Here is a 27,179-nt window from a genome sequence, read left to right as displayed (position 1 = left end):
AGCAGAGGCAGGCCATAATGCATTTGTGGGAGGATACACGGCCAGGCACTTTGAGAGCAGACATGGAGTTGACAGGTGTGCAGTGGTCGAAGCTGAAAGACCTCTGTAAAGTCCTTCAGTGTTTTGAGGAATGCACACGGCTGGTAAGCGCAGACGACGCCATCCTAAGCATGAGCATCCCACTTATGCGTCTGCTCATGCAAACTTTGACGCACCTTAAGGAGCAGGCTTCTGCAGCCAATGTTGATGAGGAGGAAGAGGAGGAGGGAATCCTTGATGACATTCAGCCATTGTCTGCTCAGGGACCTCTCCTGGACGAGGTGGAGGAAGAAGAGGAGGAGGAGGATGATGGGGATGATTACTTAGGGGAGGAGGATGCATCTCGTGGGGCAAGTGAAAATGTTGGCGTGGCAAGGTCTGGTACAGGGTTTGTGCGTGACTGGAGGGATGTGGATTTGCCAGAAAGTGCTCCTCCAACCAGCACTCGCAGTGCATCATTGACACCGGGAACATTGGCCCACATGTCAGATTATGCCTTGCAGATCCTAAAAAGGGACCCCCGCATTGCCAAAATGATGAACGATGATGACTACTGGTTGGCCAGCATCCTGGATCCACGCTATAAAGGCAAATTACAAAACATCATGCCACAGGAGAACCTTGACCTAATATTGGCTAATAAACAAGCAACTCTGGTAAATCGGTTGCTTGAGGCATTCCCAGCACACAGCAGCGGTGATGGTTCTCACACGAGCCGTACGGGCCGGGGGCAGCTTGGCAGAGGTGTTCGTGGTGCACACAGCAGAAGTGGCGTTGGAGACAGGGGTTTCATGACAATGTTGTGGACTGATTTTTCAAGTACCGCTCACACAACTGGTAATACTGCATCGATGGAAAGTGACAGGAGACAGCAGTTGTCAACTATGGTTACAAACTACTTTTCCTCCCATATCGATGTTCTCCCACACAGGTCATTCCCCTTTGACTATTGGGCCGCTAAACTTGACACCTGGCCTGAATTGGCACAATATGCCTTACAGGAGCTCGCTTGCCCAGCTGCAAGTGTGCTATCGGAAAGAGTCTTCAGTGCAGCTGGATCAATCCTGACAGAAAAAAGGACCCGTCTGTCAACCCAAAATGTGGATGATCTAACCTTCATTAAAATGAACCATGCATGGGTTTCCAAGGATTTTGTCCCACCTTCCCCTGATGACACATAGGGTGACAGAAAAATGGCTTGCTTTGGTCCACCTCTTCCTGGTACTTCACCTATTTCGCCTTTTGCATCAGCTGAATGTCCAACATCAACATATGCCACTTTCTAAAACTCCCTAACTGTGCTGCCCCCCCCCATGGCCGGGGTCACCACCTAGCGCATGACACTGTGCGAGTGCCGTTGCCCTGGACAGGTGGGTAGGCCGACTCTTGGGCGCGGGCACTGGCACAGGGTCCCTCATAGTGCAATCAAGTGTCACTGACGGTGGTGGTGCACACCCGCCGTTAGACACACCGCCGTACTATGAGGGGCCCAGTGCCAGTACCGACGCCCACGAGTGGTCCCCCCTTGCTTGGGCAGGGCCCCAGCATTTGCAATCTTTACCTCTCCCTGCTCCTCCGTTGTGTAGTCTGGGCCGTCAAATCCATACTGTGCCTGACACCGTTTGAGCCTGCCTCCTGATGTATAGACATATATTTTGAATGTGTACGCTATCCATACATGTTATCTGGGGATACAGTACCCTTTCTAACCTTTGTGCAATCACGTGCAATCCATACTGGGCCTAACACCGTCTGAGCCTGCCTCCTGATGTATAGACATATATTTTGAATGTGTACGCTATCCATACATGTTATCTGGGGATACGGTACCCTTTCTAACCTTTGTGCAATCACGTGCAATCCATACTGGGCCTAACACCATCTGAGCCTGCCTCCTGATGTATAGACATATATTTTGAATGTGTACGCTATCCATACATGTTATCTGGGGATACGGTACCCTTTCTAACCTTTGTGCAATCACGTGCAATCCATACTGGGCCTAACACCGTCTGAGCCTGCCTCCTGATGTATAGACATATATTTTGAATGTGTACGCTATCCATACATGTTATCTGGGGATACGGTACCCTTTCTAACCTTTGTGCAATCACGTGCAATCCATACTGGGCCTAACACCGTCTGAGCCTGCCTCCTGATGTATAGACATATATTTTGAATGTGTACGCTATCCATACATGTTATCTGGGGATACGGTACCCTTTCTAACCTTTGTGCAATCACGTGCAATCCATACTGGGCCTAACACCGTCTGAGCCTGCCTCCTGATGTATAGACATATATTTTGAATGTGTATGCTATCCATACATGTTATCTGGGGATACGGTACCCTTTCTAACCTTTGTGCAATCACGTGCAATCCATACTGGGCCTAACACCGTCTGAGCCTGCCTCCTGATGTATAGACATATATTTTGAATGTGTACGCTATCCATACATGTTATCTGGGGATACGGTACCCTTTCTCACCTTTGTGCAATCACGTGTAATCCATACTGGGCGTGAGAACGGCTGGCGAGCTGTTAAGCAAGCTACAGCACCTGTGGTTTGCACACGTAAGTTTTTCATTTTTTCAGGAATGACGGTTAGGCCTAATTCCGGAACTGCGGTTGACCTGCACTTACTGGGAAATCATTGTTCGCGGGTAATAATTGTAATCAGTGATCCCCATCACTAACGTTGCTCAGCGGGTTATCTGCACCTGTAAGCGACAAAAGCTGGTCCTTTCAGTGTAGCGCACATGCAGCCACGGACATGTAAGGGCATGACACACCAGTTATTGGCCAATCTCATGTGCCAGAGCCTCACGTGTCCCTCTAGTAAGCCGGACTCGGACCGCGGGGCATGACGGAGTCTCGTTCGTTAACGGAATTAAGCTTGCAATGTGTGCATCTGTTCTGTAGCTGGCATGGTTGAGGTTTCCCAGGTGGAGTCGAATTTAACCGTAGGCTCCACTCCTGGTGGTGCCCTTCTGGACATTCCTTTAAGGTTCAGCTTTGCAAACATACTGCCCACGTAAAACAAACACTTTGCCTTCATGAACGCTGTTTGGAGGGTCATGACTCGTGGGAATAATGCCGCCCAATCAGTTAACCTGCTAGAGAGATCGTTCGTTGCTCCCAAGCATGACATCACACTCCCTAGGAAGAAGGTAATGCCACTGTGGCGACCGTACTCCTGTGGGCGACACAAGTGCACTGATGCCCAGCCACTGCTCGATGAATCTGCTGGTACATTGACCCAGACCACTACATTCCCCTCGCACGCTACATGGCCTGAATCTGACCCTGATGAAACTCAGGTTACCCTTCCCATATACAGTTCCATCTTACACGGTGACAAAGAGGAAGCTGCAGATGAAAGTGCAGGTTCGGCCCACCCGCCATCAGACACACCACCGTACTATCAGGGGCCCTGTGCCAGTGCCGTCGCCAATGAGTGGGCCCCCCCTGCTTGCTCAGGATCACAGCACTTGCAAGGTTGAAATACTGTGCAGTGAGATGGAAGATGGGGACGACGAGGAGTCCAGACTAGTACAGGGATTCCCTAGCGAGGAGACTTATTTGATTGTTTTCAATGTTGGGACAGCAATTTTTGGGGAGCACTATACTCTGGAGAATGATAGATGGGGCCCACCATACACTGGAACATTCCAAAGGTGGACATCAGACAGTGGAGCAGCATTTACAGGGCCCATTATACACTAGAGCATTAGAAATGGGGCCCATTATGTTTGGAGCATTATTTGGGCCCATAAGACAGTGGAGCTTCATCCATGGGGACCAACATATACTGTAGCATTATGTGGAGCTCATCATATACTGTTTCAAACATTATATGGGACCAATGATTCTGTATGGAGAAATAGATGGGCCTCGTCATGAGATGTAAAAAGTGAAGTATTTTTCATTGTACTATACCGCTATTTCTCTGCCGTATCGGAGCATGATGAGTTGTGGTATGTGTTAAAGGGGCGCTCTTTCGCCCAGGGCACATGAAAACCTGGAGCCAGCCCTCCCCCCCACAACTGTAGCCAAATAACCCCCATTTTTCAGTGCGTAACTTATATTATGAAGTTAATTAAGGTTGACAAGCTTAAGTAAGAAGAATTGATGCTTTTGGCATTCAAATGGGCACTGTTGGTGTGTTTCCTGTCCTCCTCTCACTGCCGACTTTTATTCCCCATTGACTTACATTGGGTTTCGTGTTTCGGGACGACCCCGACTTTTCCCTATAATCGGACGATCTTGCTCGACCCGACTTTTGGAAAAGTCGGGTTTCACGAAACGAAACGCGACCCTAAAAAACCAAAAGTCGCTCAACTCTAGTTGCGGGTGTTATTTCCTATTTGCACTTCTCTGTTGAAGCTTGGAGCTGTAGCATTCTACTAGCATCCTCTTGGAGTTTGGAGGGCGTCGGCATTTCTCTCTGAGTCTACTCAAGCTAAGTGTCCCTCTGGTTTCCTTTATCCTTACTGTCTTTAGTGTTAGTGGGAATGTCTGGTGTTGATCCTGTCCTCCCCGATACAGGGCTTATCGCCAGGGTCACATAGGGACTAGGTATCCTGTTCGGCGATAGGTGCGGAACCTGTATAGGGACAGTAGAACAGACAGGGTGATGTTAGAGCAGTCTAGGGGTCTCCACTTCCCCCTTCCCTAGTGTTTGGTTCCATTTCCCTAATCTGTTTGTGTTTCACTAATTAATCTGTCCTACACTGTGTATGACAGCCTGGCACTTCAGGGGAGTGGGCGGTTAGAAGCCGCCAGGAACTCTCCTGCCTGACTAGTCTCCTGTGTGGCTCAGTCCCCAGCAGCTATTAAGCTATTAAACCCCATTGCGTTTCAGATTTAAACGTATGTGGCTGAAAGCATATAGCCAGTGTCTGATACATGCTGCTCGTGGATCTGGCAGCATTTATCAGCTGTCATTAAGTACTTTTTTTCCAATGTAAATCAAAATGTTTTCATTTGATTGCTATAGTCTCACATCATTATCTAAATTCCTCGATCCATCGGGGGGGGACCCTCTGAACCCTCAGATGTAGAAAGTTGCATGTGTTTGTCTCCGTTTACCAAACCTATGTCCATGGCTCCAACAGGTGCACACGTAAGTCCCAGTCTTCTAGGTTCCAAGAGTCATGACTCTGGTAAGGTCGATTCCTGGTGGACCTGTCCCCCCCCCCTCAACAAAGACCAGCACAACCATTCTTGGGTGTAAAACGGCCACAGCAGCCAATTTATTGATATTTTTGATACTTAAGAGACACTTGATGAGGTCCTCGAAGCTAAAAAGGGGAGTCTGGTAGTTTATCATTCCAGGGCATTGCCCCTTCCCTTCCATCCTTACTTCTAGCCGCAAGACCCAGAAGCACCAATAATCCGAGGGAGAGGTTGCCCTCTTGCCAATGTGATCCTGTCATTCCATCACCGGGTATTACCCAAACTCCTAGTACTGTGACCCCAACGCTCAGTCGCCGAGTGTCACCCAATTTTCCATTAATGGGAATCCGACGTTCCACCGCCGGGTATCACCCAATCTCACCAGACCACCACCACAACACCGTCCAATGAAGGAGATCCATGTATTTCAGGAATCCCTAAAACGTAATTTAGCCACCTTCGAGGACCCACCAGCGCCACGCCGAGAGCACCTTGACCCGCTCAAATGCTCGAGACCCCCCCAAACAGCATTGCTGTGTCCTCCTGTATCTCTTTCCGTGGTCCCAAAGTCCATAAATCCATTCCCACTGCATTCAGGTGTATCCCATCCGCCAACCAAAACTCCTTTTCCATATGATCAAAAACTACATGGCGTACCGCCACTCCCCTGTGCAGCTCCACAAATTTGGATACCTCTTTGTTAACTTTAATGCGTGCTTTGTTGATCTTTTGTACTGACCTGGCCCCCAGCCAAAATTTTCAGGGTACTATGTCAGACCACACTATTTTTAGTCTCGGGAACCTTACCCACAGGTGCTCCGAGTCTCACTTAATGTCGCAAACCAATCGCTTCCCTGGGCGGACTCGCAGGTCATTACCTCCTACATGCAAAACCAATATATGTTGGGAGCTTTATGACGAAGAACTACTGCCAGAAACTCACAGACTACTCCGCCCCAAGTTAAACCCCTAAACCCTAGCCACTTAACTAACGCTGTACCCCTTTTGAAACCCATCTGTCGCCCGTCAGTCCGTCTGTCTGCTCGTAGCGCTCTCCAGTAATCATAAGAATGGCCCAGAATCCAAACTAGTCGTGGAATTTGCTCTGCAAGAAAACAAATGAAAGTTAATGTTCTGTTTCGTTTACTGAAGTCTTAGTCATCTCGTATCCGAGAGGTCTTACATGGGACCGGTACCGTTGGGACTGCCACCGGCCAATTCTCATTATGATCTCTGGACTCAAACCTCCATTTACCAAACCTATGTCCATGGCTGGTGCACACGTAAGTCCCAGTCTTCTAGGTTCCAAGAGTCAGGAATGAGACCTCTAATGTGGTCTGAACCCAGAAATGCACTGAAAAAATGCTCCACTCGTTAATTTGGTACCAATGACCTGCTATACAGTATGTGGCATGTTACTTGGGACATAACAGATTTAAGCTTGTTTTTGTATTACTGTCTACAAAGTAATATACCAAATTCTAAGCAGTCATTTCTTCATGGCCATTTGCATAATAACAAGCCCTAGGGGAAAGGTCTGATTTGTCTATTTCACCATTAATATGTAGAATAAATTATAGGTCATGGTCTCCGGTGGGAATCATTAGGCTTGTCTATAGCTTTAATGTTATGTTTATTCCTAGTTTCATTCACAAAACTGACATTGAGATTTACATGAATTGTTGGTTTTCCAATTTGTGTGACCTAATTAATGGAAATGAAGCATTTACGGTGGCTTTTGATTGTTTTGCTGATTCAGTGCCCTCATAGTTTAGCAGCTGTAGATACAGACCACTTTATATGTTTTTGGTTAGTTTATCCTTGGTTTCAATGGCAGTAGTCACACATGAATGCTTTAAGGTGTTTTCGACTCTTGGTTAATTATCTCTGATTGTTAGGGTAGCTCATAGGCAGACAGCATATAGCAGATGAGATTTTGCCTCCTTCACAAGTGAGTGTCTCCAGTACCTGTGGTGATAGTTTTCCCATGCACCGGAGACATGGGTCTGCGCACATGTCAGTGTGTGTCCATGGAACATGTGTATGTGTGCAAAACAAGTTGATATGTCCGTTTTTTAACATTAGCACGGGCTGCAAAACATCCCTCACACATGCACACTGATGACACACGGATGACATATGTGTGTCATCAGTGTGACATGTACTGGCCCCTGAGAAAAAGCAGTACAGTTTGTGCTATTCCCAGGCACCGGGTGCTCTCATCGTTGTCACCCGGTTTCCCTGAGATCAGCGCGGTCAGGAGACAATGATGGGAGTTGTATTCAGCACTCGCAGTGTATATCGTGTATAAAAAAAAATTAAAATAAATGGGCTTCTGCAAAATTTTCAGAACCAGCAGAAGGAAAGCCAACTGCTGGGGGTGATATTAATGATCTGGTAAAGGGTCCAATATCCCAAAAAAGCTTCCCAGGGTGTTAATAACAGCTCACTACTGTTTACTTATTCTTTACTCTTTAGTTTCTGGGGACCCCACAAAAAAATCACATCATAATTCACATGGCACCGTATTTAGAAAAAGACACAGGACACAATTCACATGACATTACAATAACGTGCTAGGTGACTTCAGAGAAAGGAATGAGGCAGCAAAAGTCCACCTCCTTACACATGCGCAGATGGAAATCTCAGCTCGATGTCGTCCTTTAGAGGTTTGACTGAGCCGAGATCTCAATCTGTGCATGAACCACTAATTTCACCTTTATATAAATGCTAGCTGAAGAGGCGGGTGTTGCTCGGGCATAGTAACTAACTGTGGGTCCCGCTCTCTCCCTTAACAGTCCTGCTCTCCACCCGCCATCACACTCTCCACCTTAACAGCCCCACTCTCCAGCCGACCACTCTCTCTCCTTCCACAGCCCCGCGCTCTTAGTCTGCAGCCCCGCTCTCCATGCGCCGTCTCGCTCTATCCCTCCGCAGCCCTGCTCTCCATCCATGTCCCTCTCTCCCTCCACAGCCCCGCTCTCTCTCTCTACAGCCCCCCTCTCCCTCCACAGCCCCGCTCTCTCTCTCTACAGCCCCCCTCTCCCTCCACAGTCCCGCTCTCCATGCACCATTCCTCTCTATCCCTCTGTAGCTCCACTCTCCTTCCGTGTCCAGCTCTCCCTCCACAGCCCCCCGCTCTTCCTCCACAGCTCCGCTCTCCACGCCCTGTCCAGTTCTATCCCTCCTCAGCCCCACTCTCCATCCGTGTTTCTCTCTCCCTCGCAGCTCCACTCTCCACCCGCATCCCACACTTTCCCTCTGCAACCCCTTTCTTCAGCTGCCAGTGGGCGGGACTATGTGGAGTGGGCGTGGCTTAATACATACCCACACACACATACACTCAGCTTTATATATACAGATGTATATGGTGTGATTTCACTTGTGTGGTGTATAGTGTGTGTATATGAAGATCAAATATGCAGAACTTTATAGCAAGGAACAGTAGCTTGCAAAAGTATTCATCCCTTTGGATTTTTACCCATTTTGTTACATTACATCTTGTGTTTAAATAATTTTGCAATCCAATTTGTGTGTGATGCATCAGCACTAAATAGTCTAAGTTGGTGAAGTGAAGTGAAAAAAACATAGGCATAAATTAAATTTATGGAAACAAATAACTAAAAATTGGTATTCATTCCTTTTGTTATGAAAATTTCTGGTGCAAGCAATTACCTTCAAAAGTCACGTGCTTAGTGAAAGGAAGTTCACTTGTGTCACGTGGTCTGCCAGTATATGCATACCTTTCCTTAAAGGCCACAAAGGCTTCAACACCATTAAACATGAGTCACCACTAACCACTGGAGTATCTATTCATATGACCACAATACACTTCATAGAGGTGGCCTTTATGGAAGAGTGAGCAGAAAAAAGCCTTAAATATCCAGAAAAGAGAATATGAAAGGCAGCAATCACCAGTCTCTTATGTTTCCTTTATTTCAACATAATCCGGACATCCATCTAGCGGTAGTGTGGTTTTCAGGGGGAGATATGCAGGGTCCAATCTATGGGTCCAATCTACACACAGAAGTAATCACTTCCTCTTATAGGAGGTGGAAACACCAAGATTAACATATATTTACATATATATAACAACAACAGAAATGCAATTTATAAAAAAAATGGACATGTCTAATTTTTCATTTAACCCCTTTCCGACATAGGGCGTAAAAGTACGCTGTTGTCGGACTCCCTCCCTTTGATGTGGGCTCTGGTACTGAGCCCACATCTTTCCCAGCACATATCAGCTGTTTTGAACAGCTGACATATGCCTCTAACAGTCGCAGGTGAAATTGCAATCCACCCGCAGCTGTTAACTAGTTAAATGTCGCTGTCAAACTCTGACAGCGGCATTTAACACGCACTTCCAGCAAGCGCGCCAGAAATCCCACCCATCGGCACCCGTGTCACATGACCGCGGGTCACCGATGGGTTGACATGACAAACAGACCTCTGTGGTTGTCACTGCCGGATTGCTATGAGCGTCGCTCGGTGGTCGGCGCTCATAGCAAGTGAGCAATTCTTCTACATACAGGTGATCTGAAGCATTGCAAAAGTTAAAAAAAAGTTTTAAAAAATATTTTTTTAAAAGTTCAAATCACCTCCCTTTCACCCCATTCAAAATAAAACAATAAAAAAATCAAACATGCACATATTTGGTATCTCCGAGTTCAAAATCGCCCGATCTATCAATATTTAAAAGAATTAACCCGATCGCTAAACAGCTTAATGTAAAAAAGTCAAAATGCCAGAATTTGTTTTTTTTTGGTCGCCGCAACATTGCATTAAAATGCAGTAACGGGAGATCAAAAGATCGTATCTGCACGAAAATGGTATCAGTGTTATCATTTAGTGAACATGGTTAAAAAAAAAAAAACAACTTTGCAACTGTGGGATTGCACTGTTTTTGCAATTTGCACTTGGAATTTTTTTCCCATTTAACATAATATGTTAAAACCAATAGTGCTATTCAAAAGTATGCTAATTATGCAAATTGTCTCTTCAGAGAGGAAGAGGACTAGAACTCTAGTGCCACCTATTGAAAGTAGCAATCCTAAAAGTCAATATCGACCCTCCAACAAGCCTTGCCACATGACTTAGGATTAAAGCCAAGCCAGAATCTCAATTTGCAGACACGGTGTTTTGGGGTACCGCCCCTCATCAGTGCAAAGTGTGAGATCTGGTTTGGCTGTGAGAGAGGAGTCTTACCGATATCCAAGAAGTATCATTTCTCCTTGCGGAGAATGACATGCTAAGCATGTCGAGATGAGGAGACTTAAAGCTGCAATGCTCTTCTGGGAAATATGCTAATTATGCAAATTGTCTCTTCAGAGAGGAAGAGGACTAGAACTCTAGTGCCACCTATTCACTCGCCCCACAAAAAACAAGCCCTCACATGGCCATATTGACCAAAAAATACAAAAGTTATGGTTCTGGGAAGAAGGGGAGCAAAAAACGAAAAAGCAAAAATGAAAATAACTCAGGGGTTAACGGGTTAAACCTAATGCATTATGATGTTGCTGCATGTGTCTAATCAATGTACCGTAGGCGATCCTTTGCCTGAAGTAATAGATTTAAAGTGCTCTCTAAACCTAATAAATAGTGGACGAATAGTTTTTACTATATAAAAAAATTACAGGTGGCAAAAAATAAAATATACCATGTATTTTGTGCGGTATGAAATAAAGTATTTTACATTATGGTGTATAGGACCCACTTTTATGGATTTTCCTGTGATATGTGAATTGCGAAAAGAGCAATGTCCGCATTTAAAATTTCCTATTAAATTATATTTATCAAGCCATGTGCTTTTTTTCTCTGATAGGAATCCATTATGCATTAGAATGTCTCCTATAATTTTTCTTCTCCCATAAGAGAAAAGAGGTTTATTAAATGCTATATCTTGTATGTCAGGATCACTTTCGATTAAATGCCAATTTTTCCTGATACATTCCCCTGCATGTCTCCCCCTGCATACCGCACGGCCGCTAAATGGATGTCTGGATTATATTGAAATAAATGACTTTTAATTCACAGAAGAGACTGGTGAGTGCTGCCTTTCATATTCTCTTTTCTGGATATTTAATGCATTGATGGCTACTGCACCACCATAAAGAAATAAGTCTCTTCAGTACCTGTCAGAGTCTGCATTTATAAGATTGTTGCAACACTGGTGCCTAGTCATATCCTCACTTCTGTGTGCTAGAAAAAAGCCTTTACTTACACACAAAAATTTTAAGGCACATTTTGAGTTTGCCAAAAGACATGTAGGAGACTCCCCAAATGTATGGAGGAAGGTGCTGTGGTCAGATGAGACCAAAATTGAACGTTTTGACCACCAAGGTAAACGCCATGTCTGGCACCAAACCTACACAACTCTTCACCCCAAGAACACTATCCCCACAGTGAAGTATGGTGGTGGCAGCATCGTGATGTGGGATGTTTTTAAGCATCAGGGACATGGAAAACGGTCCGAGTCGAGGGGAAGATGGATGGTGTGAAATACACAGATATTCTTGAGCAATACCTGTTTCAGTCTGTCAGTGATTTGAGACTGGAACAGATTAAGGGGAAACATGTAAATGTTTTGGAGTGACCTAGTCAAAGCCAAGTCCATAATCCAATTGAGAATCTGTGGTCTGACTTGAAGATTGCTGTTCACCAAAGGAAGCCATCTATCTTGAAGGAGATGAAGCAGTTTTGCCTTGAGGAATGGGCAATCCCAGTGGAAAGCTCATAGAGAGTGTGAGGCAGTGACTGGGGTTACATGTGAGGGTCATTGTGTGTTCCTCCCAGGATGCGCACAGAGGCATATTGAGGCCATCAGAGTGCATTGCAGTCACAGGCATAGCTGTGGCTGCAATGCAGAACAAAAAGTGAGTATAGGTCTTGGACATGATGGTTGTCCAAGGCAGATTTAGGGAAAACCTGCTCTGTGCTTTTCTGTATTGAAACAGACTACAGATGGTAGAGGTGCAGTCCATTTCATTACTGGTCAGGTTTTCCATGTGGCTGAAGGCCACAGATTCTAGTTAAAAGCCCTGCAGTATAGGGTTTGGTGTGTCAGGTTCAGTCAGTGTCAGTCTGGTGTTTAGAGGAATATAGAGCAGACGGCTCTGCTGAGCTCCACCTGTGTGAGGCAACACAGGCCATCAGAGCCAAACAGCCAAGGCAGCTGAATAGGCTGGGATCCACAGCATACACAGCGGTGCAGTCGCCCATGGCAACGGTCAGAGGTGGACTGGTGTGTTTAGTGACTGTAATCCAGAGAATATGTGCCCGGCTGCAAACCAGAGGTGGACTGTCCTGTTTCCCGGCTGCGGTCTGGAGGATATCGTGTGCTGAGTTTTGTGAGTTGAACATTAAAGGGAATCTGTCACCCCTTTTTTGAGATATCATATAATGATATCATTCAATTGTGTGGCACATAAGGATTCTCTTAGTACTTTTGCTTCCCCCTGACCCCGCACCTTTCATGCATAAATACCTTTTTTATATCGGTTCAGATGTATGTAAACTGCCGCGGTCCGGTCTGCTGGGCGGGGCTTATTCACCTGCTCCCCCCTCCCTGTCTTGCTCTACACAAGAAGAAATGCGTAGAGCAAGACAGGGAGGGGGGGAGCAGGTGAATAAGCTCCGCCCAGCGGACCGGACAGTGGCAGTTTACATACATCTGAACCGATATAAAAAAGGTATTTATGCATGAAAGGTGCGGGGTCAGGGGGAAGCAAAAGTACTAAGAGAATCCTTATGTGACACACAATTGAATGATATCATTATATATCTCATAAAAGGGGTGACAGATTCCCTTTATAGAGCTGTTTTGTTTTGAACTTTGCTGGGTCACTGTCTCATCACTGCATAGTGTGCTACTGACTTTAGGAGGCGAATAGTTATGGACACTGATGTTTTCAATTGTTTCATCCTATTTGTTGTCACACAAAAAGGAAAACCAAATGTTCACAGTTGTAGGCATGTTCTTTATATGAACCGATGCAAACCCTAATAAAGCAGTGACATTCCAGGTTGTGAGGTAGCAAAACCTCAAAAATGCCAAGAGGGTAAATATTTTCGCAAGCCACTGTATGTCCATGGAAAGATAATTCCTTTATGATGTTATAGAAATTTGGATGTAATATTCCATTTCTTACTATAAAATGTCCGGCTCATTGCACAAGGAATTCACCCTTAGAATATGGCATTTCAAAGGGGGAAATTGTGCTGTGAAAATTCAGTTTTCGGTTTTTAAGCAGTTAAACAACTTTCTCTTCTTAAAAGCAACCTCCAGAAGATGTTGGCTAATCCAGATTTCTTTGTCACTTGCTGCAGACAACCCCTGTAAGTTCTTCCCAGATATTAAATAAATGATTTGGTTTTCCAGTTCTTTTAATGAGTTCTGTAACCTTTACAACAATCATGTAATCTTTTTTTGCATTTGCTTTTTTTTTTTTAAAATATTGCATTGTAACCTGAAGGTCATCAGTATGACACATGGCATTAAAAAACATAATTCTGCCAAGATGATAAGTTGCAGAGTCCTAATAAAAACATATTTCTACCAGATATTTTACTGCAAGTCAGGCTTGACGTTTGGTATTAAAGCAATTAGTGCATTATGTAGAATGGGGAAAAGAGAAAATTATCACATGCAAACGGTCCATGAGGATAAATACCCTACGAGTTCACAGAAATGTAGTGGTCTTTTGAAGGTGAGTAATGTTGGAGCTGCCGGCGCTAATGTGTATGGAGGCATTTAAACAATAAGGATCAGAAAGTTTGAATTCAAACGTCTCATCCTTTTGTTCTCTTGCCAGACAGACCCCTGTAGTCTGGTGTGACCTTCTGAAAAGACTTTCTGGAAGCTGATATCTGTGGCCCAGTTGAGGGCCTATATCTGAGATGGAAGAAGTGCAGCCTAGTGATATGACCGTACAGGGAGAACATTGAATGCTGAGACCCACTAACCATATTTATGCAAAGACGTCCCATGTAATTAAGACAAGACACAATTTTGTCCAAACTCTTTCTTTTAATGGGTGAAGGTCAGTCAGAACCAAGAAGATGTGCTCAGCACGTGAATACCATAAAATCTCAAATAAGGACCGACTGGCCAGCTGAGCAAGTATGAATCGTTATGCCCTTCCGGACTCCCGGCGCAAGTCAGACTTCGTACAGAAAACACTATCATGGCATAACAATTGACCATGGCTGTGACTTGAATACAAAACACAATAACAACTAAAACACACTGAATAGATGGGAAGGAGGGTGGGACAACGCAGTCTCCAGGTCCCACTGCTGTGAGGAGAGAGACAGGAAGAGGCAGGATCAGCATTTATAAAGCGGGGAACAAGGGAGGAGAAAACAGACCATTTGGTGAAAAACAAAGAGGGGAGGAGAGGACAACATTAGACACTAAATCTTAACCCCTTTAATGGGGTACTGCAGTCAGGGGTCATACAGTAACAGATTGAAGTTCCCCTCAATTGCTGAGATCCACTAACCATATTTATCCAAAGATGTCCATTGTAATTAAGCCAAGACACAATTTTATCCAAACTTTTTCTTTCAATGGGTGAAGGTCGGTCACAGCCAAAAAGATGTGTTCAGCATGTGGATACTATTTAATCTCAAATAAGGCACGATCGGCCAGCTGACCACCTATGAATCGTTATGCCCTGCTGGACTCCCGGCGCAAGTCAGACTTCGTACAGAAAACACTATCATGGTATAACAATTGACTGCCAAGAGGAGCAAAGTATTTATACTGCTCTCCAACCCCCACCCATTCGGTACAGGGCCTGCTCAATCCCATCCTGGAGATTGGAGAGAAAAATATCCAGTTATATTTATGTGAGATGAACACCATCAGGCAACATCAGACTGACATTTTTTCTCTCTGACTAATGATGTCTGATAACCATTTCAGCTTTAAAACTAAAAAAGGGGGACATGCGCGCATTAAGTGTGTGCCGCGAGCGCTCCTCTACAGCTGCCGGATCTCTCGCACCCTGCCATGCAACACAGGAAATGACATCTAACTAGACCATGGTTAGTTCTGGGAAGAAGCCATGGAATTTATCAATGTCCAAAAGCATCATAGTGAGGAGTTTGACAAGGTGAAAGAGCAGAGATCATTCCCACCTGCATAGAGGACTAAAATTTAGCAATTTATGTACACCAGTATCTAATAGATGCAAAGAAGGGAGTTAACCAGCTCATCCAGGTTTTAGGCATGTAGAAGCAGGGAATCCAATGGACCACCTTCATTGGTGCCGCAACACTTAAATGTCCTGCATTCAGTCTGTCTATAGCTCTAAGAACGCTGTGTACGTTCAAAACGTGTTGCTCTATATGCGTAAGCAATGCAATTTTTTTGTGTTGCAAGTGGTTTGTTGCTTCCATGCTTCTACACGCCTATATCGTGGGTGAGCTGGTTAAGCAGGGCTGTGGCATTGGAGTCGTGGAGTCGGAGGACATTTTAGTGGAGTTGGAGTAAGAGTCGGTATAAAATGTACGGACTCTGATTCCTAAAATATATTATAAATTGGGTACAGTAGTTCAATGCAGTTTGTGGGGAATATTTTTTTTCATAAGAATTTGGGAAAGTTATGAAATGTTCTATAAATGTCTGTCCTGTTCCTGGTCTAAAGGTACTGTCACACTTAGCGATGCACCAGCGATCCCGACCAGCGATATGACGCGGTCAGGATCGCTGGTACATCGCTAATTGGTCGCTAGTGAGCTGCCACACAGGCAGATCTCACTAGCGACATCGCAGGGGACAGGGGTCGCTACTTACCTGTCACACCAGGCGATCCTGCGTCCTCCCGCCCGGCTCCACGCGTCGCTTGTCGTCACAGCAGGAAGCGCCGCAGGAAGCTGACGACGAGAAACGGTCCAGGACGTTCTCGCGTGATCAGCGATAACCAGCTGGTTGTAGGTAAGTATCAGACATAGCGATATCGCTAGCAATATCGCTATAACGTCACAAGTTATAGCGATATTGCTAGCGATATCTCTTAGTGTGACATGCCCTTAAGGTTTAGACTTTTAGCTGAGATGAATCTGTGCTGCAGTTTATGTTCATGATAAGTAGTGAAGCTCCTCCTCTACAGATAAGGGGAAAAAAATAACAAACACACAGGGAAATAATGCCTGCATTCATCTCAGAACTTCTGGAGTGAACAGGAAAGCAGGATTAAGGTAAGTACTTCTTAAAGCAAATCTAAACTTTCAATAAACTGCATAAATCAATAGTCCAGCGTATGTTGTCTCTGAATGCTTGATGTTTTAGTTTGTTTTTCCTCTTAGCTCCTGTTTGAAGAAATTAGCTGCTCTGATGATTTATACACACTATACATAGAATATAAGGGGAAAAACTATTTTCTAACATCTCAAATTCAGAAATACAGTAGCAGGATCGATGAGGACATATGTATTTGTGTGTGTTCTGGAATATGGTTCAGCACAAACATGCTCCCTCCCTCCTCCTCTCTTCATAGACCATGAGGAAAATTGTTGTGCAGCATTTAGTGAGCTGTACCCTGAGATGAGCCTGACATTGAAAGTTCAGAGTAAAGCTATCTAACATATTTTACAAACTTTATACTTACCATCTGTCCTATTGATTTATGCAAAGATTGTTTTATTTCTATCCTAAATTATACAGTGCACTATTCCCTATTCTTGCAAGAATTTCAATATACCTTATTTTTTTTACAAGACAAAATTATTTTGAGAGCAAATTTATATAATTGCAAAATGTCTAAGATGCATTTTATGAATTCAGCTGTATATGAGCATTTCACAGTGACTCAAGATATAAAACATTTTGTGTGTCAGTGTATAAGTGACCCAGATGAAAACAAATGCTGTGATGCTAAAATAAGTGCATACTCAGGTAGAGATAAAAAATGCTCCTTCAAGAGCTTCCAATCTAAAAAGACTTTACAACGCCGCCACCCAGAAGATTACAAAGCTGTGATTGAAAAAGATCACAGCAGCACAAAGAAACCAGAGACCAGAATTTCCCTCCAGGCAAAGGAGGAAAGAGCATCTCAAACATCAGTTACAAGATATTTTGTATGTAACAAAGTTACTGTAACAATGACAGCAGTGTTTAAAAGACAGCTCATCGACCTTGTTGTGAACGACAGTGTACCATTATCACTATTTGCACAACCAGCTTTTACAGCTCTTAATGGAGAAATAGCCCACAAACTTGGTGTTTCTCTGGAAAGGGAAAGTATTAGAAAATTAGTGATTGAAGAAGCCCTTAACCAAAAGGAAGATCTTAAAAAGACTCTCGAGAAACGCTCTGTGTTTTTTTTAAATGGATGCCTGCACATGTCACAGAGTGAACTATTTTGTTACCAACGTTCAATATGCTTGTGACAACAAAAAAATTGCTACTAAGATGCTGGCAGTAAAAGATACTAAAGCTAATCACAGCAGCCAGTTTCTCCAGACCTTCGTGGAAAAAGTTCTGCAAGATTATGAACTCAAAAAAGAACAGGTTCTTGCTATTGCAACTGATAATTCTTCAAACATGAAAAGTACAAATAAACTGATGAATGAGAATAATAAAGGTGAACAGCAGCTAGAAGAACATTTCACATTCAGTATGTTGGAGATGGAAGGCCACAGTCCTGTTACCACAATGGAGGAACAAATAGATATTACTACAGAAGAACAGCAAAATGATTCTTTACAATTAGATGATCTTGTTAAAGCTGCTTCACACCTCTTGCCTATTCATCACATGCGCTGTGTTGTGCACACACTCCAGCTGGCAATATGAGAAAGTCTGCAAGAGAGACATGCTGGAACTCTGATTAGCAAAGTAAAGAAATTGGCTATTGCTGCCAGAACCCTTAAAATTGATTCCATCTTGAAGAGGCATGCTGGAAAAGGGGCAATTGTGATTCAAGCCAATCGGTGGGGCAGCACCTATTTAATGATTGAGCAATTCCTTGAGATAAAACCCTTCCTTGTAGATATGGCCAACCCTCCGGTAACACTACATGAAGGTCAATGGACACAGGTGGCTGAATTGAAGGAATTGCTTCATCACCCATTTACAGTGACTAAAAAGTTACAAGCTGAGGATTTAACTCCTGGCATTTTTAAAAAGGAATGGAAGAACTTGTTGTTTTGCCTGTCCCAAAGAGGAGGTTTAATCGCAGATGGTATTGCTTCTTCAATGAAATGGAGAGAGACATTGCTATTAGAAAATAAAATTCTTCTGGCAGCTGTTTATGTGGACCCAAGTCATCGTATACTGCTTGATGATCAACAGCTTACTAAAGGAAAAGAAGCTCTGATTGAGGTAGCAGTTTGGATGAGTGGGCTACAGGATGGCCAAGAGCAAGAGGACTTGGGTCCTGACAGTGCTACTGCTGCCATATCTTCATCCTGATCAGATGAGGAGTTTGATTTTGAAAAGTATTTGGACGACATGAACCAGGCAAAGTGTTGCTGCAGAGAAAAGATTCCACTCCCATAGAAAACAGATTGACCATATTTCAGTAAAATTTTTCACTTGCTCTTAAAGAAGTAGAAAAGTTCAATCTTTCATCAACACTAACTGTGCACGAGGCAATTCCTTTACACCCTGAAATTGTTGGAGATGTTGCCCATATGGTTACTGTTTTTCCACCAACCCAACTTAGTGTAGAGAGGATATTCTCTACTTCAAAAGTGTATAAGCCAGCTCACCGACCTGCCACAGGAGCACGGATCACCATCCCACAGTGGTTGCTTCAATGAAGAAAGGAAAAAGAAATTTATCCAGCTCCACACGAAATTCAATTAAGGAATTTTATTCCAATGAGGACAATATTCAAGTCAGCTCCAGGGTTGCATAGCTCCCACAGGAGCGGCATTAAGCGACGCGTTTCGATCGCTGAGTGCGATCTTTATCAAAGCTATTACATCAAAATCACATGCAGGTTTAAAAAGGAGCAAAAAACAATCCAAAATCTGATACAAATCACATGATTGGAAGGTCCTGTTCCAACAATACAATACAAACAGACAACGAATTTATGAAATATATATCAAAAATACATATAAAATATAAATGAAAAACACAACATAAAATTGAAAAACACCACCAATAAAGAAAATTACCAAATTTATCAAAACAACAAGACTACAAGCATAAATTTATAAATCATGTGACCGCAAAAAGCTGACATAGTCAGAACAAAATCAATTAGCGGTATCACAGATATGTAACACAAAATATGAAAAATATCATGATCAAAATATATACAAACAAAATAAATATAAAAAACATCATATTGTGAATATGCTCTGAAATGTTAATAATGAAACATGATTTCATTCTTTTTGTTTAATCCATCAGGAAATCTCGTCCCCAGGTTAAAAATCCAGAAAGCCTCCCGGGTGAGCAGAGTTCTTCTGATATCACCACCCCTAGAAGATTTCCTAATTTTTTCAATACCTGTCACCTGCAAAGAAGCAACGTTGCGAGAATGAAAATTAATAAAATGTTTCGCCGCAGAGGAAATGTTACGTACTCCACTTGTGACATTAATCACATCATATAGATGTTCAGCTATCCTGGTCTTTAATTTTCTAGATGTACAACCTATGTATGATTTATTGCAAATAATGCAATCAATTTTGTACACCACAAAATCGGTATTACAATTAATAAAATTATTAATTTTGAACGATGTGGTTTTGTCATTATTATAGAAAAATTTAGTTTTTACCATATATTTACAAGTCCTACAATTGTTACCTCCGCATTTATAATTACCTTTATTATCTAACCAAGTACCCCTATTATTTCTAGAAGAGAACAAACTAGGTGATAAAATATTACCCAGAGTGGGAGCTCTACGTGCAACTATATTACATCCCTCTCCCAAAACAGCAGCCAAAATAGGATCCTCATATAATAAGGGCAAGAATTTATTAATAATCTTTTTGATTTCAGCAAATTGAGGACTAAATTGAAAACATATAAATGGATTTTTGGACATAACAGATTTTTTATTCTTGTTATCAACCAAATTACAACTATCCTCCATAACTAAATCCAAAGCCCTATTCAACATCCAATTAGGATAATTTCTATTTTTCAATTTATTACAAGATCTGTTAAATTCCTGCTGTAGACCATTATTATTCTTGCAATTCCTTTTGATTCTCGTAAGCTCACCCACAGGAATCGACTTTACTGTATGTCTCGGATGACTGCTGTTAGCGTGCAGGATAGTATTTCCTGCCAATGGTTTAGAATAAGTACGGGTAGAAATAAGCTGACCTGGAACACCCTGCAAAAATAAATCCAAAAATGAAATTTCATTTTTATTGTGCACAAAAGTAAATTTTAAATTGTAATTATTAGAATTAATATATTTCACAAAGTCTGGTATGGCAGACACATCTCCTTTCCAAATAATTAAGGTATCATCAATGTATCTACCATACCAGACAATGTACTGGACAAACTCATTAGACAAAGAATACAAAAAATTGTGTTCCCAAAAGGCCATAACGATGTTTGCCAATGATGGTGAAAATTTTGCACCCATCGCTACGCCTTTACACTGTAAATAACAAATATGATCAAATATGAACTCCTGTGATTATCAAGCTAAAATTCAAGAAATGCTTTCTGATTCTTCTGTTTATAAAAAATTGTCGAGTAATCCTACTTCATTATATAAAATTAAAATTAATAAGATTCTTCAGGAGGGTTTGTCATTGGGAGTTTTAACGAAAAAACAGGTAGATTTTTTGGAGGTGTCAAATCCAGTTTTGCCTATTTTACATGGTTTACCCAAGATTCATAAAAATGAGGATTTCCCATCTATGAGACCTATAGTCTCGGGAATTGGTTCCATTAATGAACATCTGGGTGAATGGCTGGATTCCTTATTGCAACCTCTAGTTCGTATGATTCCTGGTTTTATTAAAGATACTGGTGATGTCCTTGATATTTTGACACAGAAAAAATGGTCTTCGGATTATTCATGGCTCAGCTGTGATGTCACAGCTCTTTATACGAATATACCCCACAACATTGCTTTAGAAGCTTTGGAATTTCATCTTGTGGAATATAGTAATTATTCTTCTGATTTAATTAATTTTATGTTTCAGGTCACCTCTTATCTTTTGACTCATAATTTTTTTTCTTTTGATCTTATTTGTTATTTACAGTGAAAAGGCGTAGCGATGGGTGCAAAATTTTCACCATCATTGGCAAACATCGTTATGGCCTTTTGGGAACACAATTTTTTGTATTCTTTGTCTAATGAGTTTGTCCAGTACATTGTCTGGTATGGTAGATACATTGATGATACCTTAATTATTTGGAAAGGAGATGTGTCTGCCATACCAGACTTTGTGAAATATATTAATTCTAATAATTACAATTTAAAATTTACTTTTGTGCACAATAAAAATGAAATTTCATTTTTGGATTTATTTTTGCAGGGTGTTGCAGGTCAGCTTATTTCTACCCGTACTTATTCTAAACCATTGGCAGGAAATACTATCCTGCACGCTAACAGCAGTCATCCGAGACATACAGTAAAGTCGATTCCTGTGGGTGAGCTTATGAGAATCAAAAGGAATTGCAAGAATAATAATGGTCTACAGCAGGAATTTAACAGATCTTGTAATAAATTGAAAAATAGAAATTATCCCAATTGGATGTTGAATAGGGCTTTGGATTTAGTTATGGAGGATAGTTGTAATTTGGTTGATAACAAGAATAAAAAATCTGTTATGTCCAAAAATCCATTTATATGTTTTCAATTTAGTCCTCAATTTGCTGAAATCAAAAAGATTATTAATAAATTCTTGCCCTTATTATATGAGGATCCTATTTTGGCTGCTGTTTTGGGAGAGGGATGTAATATAGTTGCACGTAGAGCTCCCACTCTGGGTAATATTTTATCACCTAGTTTGTTCTCTTCTAGAAATAATAGGGGTACTTGGTTAGATAATAAAGGTAATTATAAATGCGGAGGTAACAATTGTAGGACTTGTAAATATATGGTAAAAACTAAATTTTTCTATAATAATGACAAAACCACATCGTTCAAAATTAATAATTTTATTAATTGTAATACCGATTTTGTGGTGTACAAAATTGATTGCATTATTTGCAATAAATCATACATAGGTTGTACATCTAGAAAATTAAAGACCAGGATAGCTGAACATCTATATGATGTGATTAATGTCACAAGTGGAGTACGTAACATTTCCTCTGCGGCGAAACATTTTATTAATTTTCATTCTCGCAACGTTGCTTCTTTGCAGGTGACAGGTATTGAAAAAATTAGGAAATCTTCTAGGGGTGGTGATATCAGAAGAACTCTGCTCACCCGGGAGGCTTTCTGGATTTTTAACCTGGGGACGAGATTTCCTGATGGATTAAACAAAAAGAATGAAATCATGTTTCATTATTAACATTTCAGAGCATATTCACAATATGATGTTTTTTATATTTATTTTGTTTGTATATATTTTGATCATGATATTTTTCATATTTTGTGTTAAATATCTGTGATACCGCTAATTGATTTTGTTCTGACTATGTCAGCTTTTTGCGGTCACATGATTTATAAATTTATGCTTGTAGTCTTGTTGTTTTGATAAATTTGGTAATTTTCTTTATTGGTGGTGTTTTTCAATTTTATGTTGTGTTTTTCATTTATATTTTATATGTATTTTTGATATATATTTCATAAATTCGTTGTCTGTTTGTATTGTATTGTTGGAACAGGACCTTCCAATCATGTGATTTGTATCAGATTTTGGATTGTTTTTTGCTCCTTTTTAAACCTGCATGTGATTTTGATGTAATAGCTTTGATAAAGATCGCACTCAGCGATCGAAACGCGTCGCTTAATGCCGCTCCTGTGGGAGCTATGCAACCCTGGAGCTGACTTGAATATTGTCCTCATTGGAATAAAATTCCTTAATTGAATTTCGTGTGGAGCTGGATAAATTTCTTTTTCCTTTCTTCAGGATATTCTCTAGCCTTAAAATAATTAGGTCAGATTTGAAAGAAGATCTGATGGAGGCGATACTATTTCTCAGAACAAATTCATAGACTGCAAAAATGTTATTCAGTACATTTTTGTTGAAAAGTACTTTTTTCCACTTACTGCATAGTGTATAATAAATTGTAAATATGCAAAAGTTTTTTGTTCTAAATTTATATTCTAGTAAATATATTTTATATTCTATCTAAATGGCTTGATTATTGTATCATAATAAAGATTAAAAGCCTGATGTTACCATTTACTTCAGTAAATTTATCACTTAAACTTAAACATGAGCCATGTATAAGGGAGTCGGAGTTGGATACTCAAGATGCACCTTTTCTGGGCGGCTGCAGGTTGCTATTTTTAGGCTGGTTGGGGCAATATGCATGGCCACTTACCAGTCTGAGTATACCAGCCCCCAGTTGTCTGCTTTAGCTTGGCTGGTTGTCAAAAATAGGGGGGACCCCATTCCATTTTTTTTAAATTATTTAAGGGCTATGCTCATGTTCTATATTTTCCTCAGACAGAATGGAAAAAAATCACAGCATCCACGATTTGCTCACAAGAATTGGATGATACTCACCCATTCAAGTCTACGGGTCTGTGAAAAAAAATCACAGCGCACTTCGATGACATCTGAGCAAGGTCCGATTTTCATGAATTGACAGAATGGAGAAGCTGGAGAACCTTTCAAATGACACTCTCATCAATCTCTTATCAGAGTCTGATTAGCATAATTTTTCTTGGAAAAAAAAGTTGTGTGACCCTAGCCTAAAAGTTATAGCCCCTTTCTATTCATCTGGCTCAACCCACATGCCAAGGCCAAACAACGCCTTTCACAATACAAAAATAGGCAACATTTTTGAACCACCAATAAAAAGAAATGAAAAAGAACATCATATGTACAGTGGGGAAAAAAAGTATTTAGTCAGCCACCAATTGTGCAAGTTCTCTCACTTAAAAAGATGAGAGAGGCCTGTAATTGACATCATAGATAGACCACAACTATGAGAGTCAAAATGAGAAAACAAATCCAGAAAATCACCTTGTCTGATTTAGCAAGATTTATTTTGCAAATTACGGTGGAAAATAAGTATTCGGTCATCTAAAAACATGCAAGATTTCTGGCTCTCACTATTCTGCCTCATGGCCAAACTGTAAGCGTTGGGCGCTCAGACTGCCATCCCATGGTGTCTGTTTACCATTACTCACATTTCGGAATGTCCGCAGATTGGTTAAACTCGACTGGAAAAGAGCACGTTTGAAGGTCCAGTAAAAGGTTTATTTTCAGCTGAATCCTTGCATAATGCACAGTTACAGTAGGTAAAAAGAGACTTTCCTTGTACAGAGCTGTATAAACGTGTGTCTCCAAGATGGAGATAGACTCAAAGATGGAGAAGAAGGGAGGGGTTACAGAAATGAGAGTCACATGCGAGGGGGGATGAGACAACCTCTAAAAGGGACAGATCTATACACATCAATGAAAAACAACAATATAATTAAATGCAGTACTGTCTGTATGATTTTAAATCATGGGACATGACACTCCCCATCTGAAATCTTTAGATTTCACGATGATTCAACTTGACATGACGTGTTACGATGATGATCAACGACGTCCTAGAAACCTGGAAGACAAAAAAGAAACACAACATGCAAAAATAAACTGTAACATTTGTAAGTACAATTCTTGGTTGATGACGTGAAGTCCTCAATGGCTGGATAGTCCAAGTCCATAGGAGAACCTATCTTCAGATTGGGGAAGCCACAACATGCACACACTTCCACCAACCCAAACAATCAAAAGATGAAAGTTCAAGTTCTTTACAGCTAAGGGTGTATGTCGGTATGCTCTCCATCGTGAGCTGTGTCCAGTAGAAATATCTTTCATGTGATGTCCTCCTTTGGTAGAAGCAGTACAAGTTCGGTGACTGGGTGAAGGAAAACTCGCGATGAACCACCTTTAGTTACCTTGAATTCCACTTTTCGGGTCTTTCCATCCTCACTGGGCATAGCCTTGGTGATAAGACCCATTGGCCAGTCATTGCGAAGAGCTTCTTTGTCTTTTAGGAGGACAAGGTCTTCTTCTTGGAGGTTAGGTTTTGCTGTCTGCCATTTGTGATGGCTCTGGAGAAGATGCATGTATTCGGTCTTCCAACAGTGCCAAAAGACATTAGACAGGTGTTGTACCTGCTTCCACTGATGTCTGTACATGTGATTGTGGTTGAAATTTCCAGGAGGAATTGTGGCAGTTTTCGGAGTTAGTTTTGCTTTACCCAGGATGAACCCACAATGTACCCTGTTGCTGGATTCTGAGGCTTTCAGATAGGCCACTGCAGCTATAGCCTCTGTAGATGCATCAGAAAATAAGCCTCTGTAGATGCATCAGAAAATATGTGGACCTCTTTTCGGATGGCAGTTGAAAGGGACGTTAAAGAATAACAACGTGGGACTTGAAGATGTTCTAAGATCTTTAAAGATTTCTTCCATGTTTCCCACCCTTGTAGTTTCTGGGATGGTAGCAGAGTGTCCCAATCTGTGTTCTCAGTGGTTAACTGCCTCAACAGAATCTTGCCTTGGATAGTGATGGGTACTATAAATCCAAGGGGATCGTAAATGCAGTTAACCACGGATAAGACTCCTTGTTTGGTGAAAGGCTTATTGCAGGCCAATTCCTGGAATGTGAACGTGTCCTGTTTAATGTCCCACAACAGACCAAGACTACGTTGTATGGGAAGAACATCAGAACCCAGATCAAGATCCATCAGGCTTGTTGCATGGTCTTCAGATGGGAATGCTTTCATTACCTCCTGATTGTTGGTGAAAATCTTGTGCAGTCTGAGGTTTGCTGCAGACAGCATTTCCGTGTTCTGCACAGCAGATCAATTGCTTCTTCACTCCTGGGCAAAGACTCAAGTCCGTCATCAATGTAGAAGTTCCTTTCCACAAATAGACGAGCATCCGATCCATACTCTCTCTCACCTTGTTGGGCTGTCCATCTCAGTCCATAGATTGCCACAGCAGGTGAGGGGCTGTTGCCGAAGACATGTACCTTCATCCGATAATCTATTACCTCATTGCGGATGTCATTGTCCTTGTGCCATAGGAACCTGAGGTAGTTTCTACTGTCTTCCCTCACGATGAAACAGTGAAACATTTGTTGGATGTTGGCCATTACTGCAACGGGTTCTTGTCTGAAGCGAACCAGTACGCCTATGAGACTGTTGTTCAGGTTGGGTCTGGTGAGGAGCAGGTTATTGAGAGAGATACCTTCATACTGAGCACTAGAGTCAAACACCACTCTGATTTGATTGGGTTTACGAGGATGGTAGACACCAAAGAATGGAAGATACCAGCAGTCTTCTCCTTCCTTTAGTTGTGGAGCAGGCTCCGCATGATCTCTATCAAAGATATTCTGCATGAAGTCGATGAAATGTTTTTCCATCTCTGGTTTCTTTTTTAAAGTGCGTTTTAAAGATGCAACAGTAGGCAAAAAGAGACTTTCCTTGTACAGAGCTGTATAAAGGTGTATCTCCAAGATGGAGATGGACTCAAAGATGGAGAAGAAGGGAGGGGTTACAGAAATGAGAGTCACATGCGAGCGAGGAGGAGACAACCTCTAAAAGGGACAGATCTATACACAGCAATGAAAAACAACAATATAATTAAATGCAGTACTGTCTGTATGATTCTAAATCATGGGACATGACACTCACAGACCTGTAACTCCTTCTTTAAGAGGCTCCTCTGTCCTCCACTCATTACCTGTAGTAATGGCACCTGTTTGAACTTTTTATCAGTATAAAAGACACCTGTCTACATCCTCAAACAGTCAAACTCCAAACTCCACTATGGTGAAGACCTAAGAGTTGTTGAAGGACACCAGAAACAAAATTGCAGCCCTGCACCAGGCTGGGAA

Source organism: Dendrobates tinctorius, unplaced genomic scaffold (genome assembly GCF_039654945.1).
Source record: "Dendrobates tinctorius isolate UK_male_01 unplaced genomic scaffold, ASM3965494v1 ptg000075l, whole genome shotgun sequence".
Taxonomy (NCBI): Eukaryota; Metazoa; Chordata; class Amphibia; order Anura; family Dendrobatidae; genus Dendrobates; species Dendrobates tinctorius.
Note: the sequence above shows the minus strand (reverse complement) of the source record.